Source organism: Silurus aristotelis (assembly GCF_946808225.1).
Source record: "Silurus aristotelis genome assembly, chromosome: 28".
NCBI lineage: Eukaryota > Metazoa > Chordata > Actinopteri > Siluriformes > Siluridae > Silurus > Silurus aristotelis.
In genome coordinates this window covers 7,882,145-7,885,988 of record NC_139601.1, presented here as the reverse complement: position 1 = coordinate 7,885,988, position 3,844 = coordinate 7,882,145, and positions in this window count along the sequence as shown.

Here is a 3,844-nt window from a genome sequence, read left to right as displayed (position 1 = left end):
GAGGTTGTGAGATTGTTGTTTCATATTCATCTTTCCTTCGGCACATAATATGTGGGTTTTGTTTTGCTAAATATTTGGAAAGTCCACATGAAAGTTCAGGTCTATTTTTGAAGTACAAATTCATTAACATATTTTACATACTTAATACAAGGCTTAAATAAAAATAAGGCTTGGTGTTGTCTAGTAACTGGGCTTGCCTATTTTAGTATTGACATGTCTGATCAGAATGATTTCCTTGTGACTAATAGTGTATCATTGTTTCTAAACTGCCTTCCTACATTTAAGTATAGTATAGAGAGCATGTTGTTATTTATTTGTTTATTTTGGTATTTATACAGCCTTTTAACACAACATACAAAGGCCTATTATGTCATGTGTAGCAGCAAAAAGAGAATTGGAAAGAACGAGTGGAGGAGGGGGAGATGGCTGAGGAATAGAGGGACGGTGTCTGCATTCTGTGGGCTGAGGGTACACATCCTGTGTCACTCTGTTCTGCTCACATTTCACATGGCTGAGAGAATGTTGAGCAATCAGTCTGCCCTGCAGAGGTATACACACACACACACACACACACACACACACACACACACACACACACACACACACACACACACACAAATAAAACTATAGTGTTAGCACTACATTAGGATTTGCTGTGCTGTCACTATAATGCACTGCGTTTATAAAATTTCAGCTGGCCTCCCAATTCATGTGCTGTTGCAAATCATACCATCATTAAGAATCACATTTTGAGATTTAATAAGTACCCCCCACGCACATACTCATAGAAAGGTCCCCTGCACTGACCCACTGTACACACCCCATCCACTATCCACAGCCTACTCACCCTCTATTGGGCAAGTCTTCCTTCATCCTGAAATTGATGATCATATCCTTGATTTAATCTTACCCCAACAAACCAGCAGGTATTTGGAATTCCATTAAGGTGAAGCTATGAGGACATTTCACATTGAATAAGGCATTGTGTGTTACTGGAACACAGATTTCTGAAAGGTTTGCTGGCATGGACCTTCACTTACTTTACAGCTAGCAGAAACATAAAACAAACTACAGTATATTGTTTCTGGTGTTGTGAGAGTGTGACAGTTAAAATGTTGGATCATGGTCAGAAGGGCACAAGTTCAAATCCAAGCAAACTGATTGAGCAAGGCTCGTAACACTCACCTGCGCAGCTGTATGAATTAAATAAATGTCTGTCTGGATAAGGTCATCTACCAATTGTCATTAATGAAAATGCTGATGATGCATTGTTGTAGTCCCTATCAATCCATTCAGGTATTTTATTACAGACAGTGTTGCTCACAGTAAAGAAACATTGCAGATTATGCTGCACCAAAGCAAAGTGCCTAATCTCAGCAGATCTGGCCAAAACAGCAGAGAGAAGAATAATATGGAAGTGAGAACTTCCATGTCAAATTAAATAAACCTATCCACAGCGCAGTGATGAGGTGGGAGCGATTAAAAAGGTGCGTTTTTTTGTTGTTGTCATGGGATGGCCACACAATAACCACTCTTTGATAATGCTTTATCAATAGCCTTTGTATAAAAAGGCATTGTCAGCCACTCAGCAGGCTCTGCATGTTATTACAGAGGGTGCGTGACAAAGAGTGCATGATGTTCACTACACTGTAGCCCTCATATCTCTCCCTTTTACAACATGAGATGTAATGACTGGCTACCTGCCACCTCTTGCTTTTAATCTCTTTCTTTTAGAGGACAGAAAAATAAACCTTGTTTTTTCCTTCTGATCTAAATGGATCCAAATTATATTCTTTCACAGGGAACAGTCTGTGACAGAGGAACTAATGCGCATAATTATGGATTATACAAGTGCTCGAGAGTAGAGTAAATAACAGCAAAATTAGGAAACACAGATCTGTGTCAGAGTTCATTTCAACACATCTATATAGATCCATATAATGCTGACATTTTGCCACTGTAACAGAGATAAATTTATATAGAGAAAAACATTTATATCTCTAAACTAATTACTAATAGAATTTACAATTCTATTGTAAAGTGTTACTAATACATTTTAACAGTGTAATTTCTTAACTTACTGCCCTTTAACCAAAACTGTACATTTCCAACAACACAAAGATTCACTGTTAATTACACAAAGAAATAAAAACAAGATATGATTGCTTTTATGTATGTGATTTTATGATTTTATGCATGTTTTTCATCTTTTAATATTTTATGTTTTATGCATGTTATTTAATTTTAAAACATTTTTCAAATACTTATAGACATATTCAATGATTAGTTTTACAAATATAACAATATGGGACAATTTGTTACTTATAAAAGAAAAGGTTTTTTTTTTCTTTAGTTTCAAACAGTAAGCTGCTTCAGGCAGATAAGAGAAAAGGCATTACTGTATACATGAAAGTCATCATTAAAGTATAGTGTGTCTACAATACAGTTTATCGTAGTAATAGTAAACGCTTCATTTATGTTCATGGTCTTGTGGGAAGACAAAACTAAGATGACATGCATGGGAATATGGCAAATATTAGGTCACCAAATTTTCTTGTTGCAATCTTTCTTTACATTTCTTGAGAGGCTGAAATACCCTGACAACATCATAATATGATGCAATTGAGACAGTTTTTAAATAAGAAAACTTGAATAAGCATAGAAATCCTAGAATGTGCATGTATATCTCTGTACATTTATTTCCCAGAGGTTTACTGAGACAGAGTGCTGGGAAAATAGTGTATTAGGCAAGACTCTCTGTGACTTAGGAAGCCCAACACATCCGAGGGGTCATGGTTCAAATTACTCCATACTAAGCCACACCCCCAACCCTTCCTGACACTCCCACTAAGTCCAAAAAAACAACCTTTTTCATTCTCCATATGAAACACATGGTGTTTTATTTATAGCATGGCCAGAAATACAGTAAATACTCCTCGCACAAAGACAGAGAAAAAATCCATGTTTTGTTGCTTTTATGAAAAAGTATTGTTTGAAACTGAAATCTTATATTAAGTCTTGTCTCTGTGCAGTGTTTCACTCAGCCAAGCAGAAATCATTAGTCATAAAAGAAGAAGCAGAGTAATTAAAAAAACTATTAAAAAACTAGATCTCCCTAAATGCACAGCCTGGGAAATCTATTGCAGTCGGTGAACCACCCAGTTACATCACTTCTCCTTTTATGGAGAATAAGTACTTAAAATGTACTCTTCCTTTTAAATCTATTTAAGCCAGTTGTTAGATCAAGGCTTGAATTAGGTGCTTTCAGACTGTGAAAATAAGTGTCAATAAGAGGAAGTGCTATGGGTATTTGGTCTACATTCATAAAACACTTTACAAGCTCAGCTGCCTGTCATTAGAAAAAAGTATGCATTTATACAGATTTAAACAATGCTTATTACTTCTAAATCTTATTACTTGAACTTGAATCATATCATTTGATGTTGCAACACCTTCATCAAAAAAGTTTTCTTTGTAAACATGTTTGTTTGCAAAAAGAAATTCAACAGAAACCAATAGTCAACCTAGCTTTGTGTAAGGAGAATGTTTCTTATTTTAGGATGAAACCCAGTCCCATACAGACTAATTAACCACAGAGATGTATAGCTAACGTTAAAAAGAAAGAAAAATAAATCTTTCAATATCCTCCGAAATTAAAGCATGCAACAAATAAACAGCTGGACATAAAAACTTAATCATAAAATCATTTTGTTCAGCAAAATTTATCTCAAATTTTGACTCATAAAAGTACCTTTTGCAGATATAACAGCCAAACAAACTCAAGGCACACTTTCTACAAAATGTGTTGCACTTGTCCTCTTCTGTCCAGTTTATCCCAAACCAG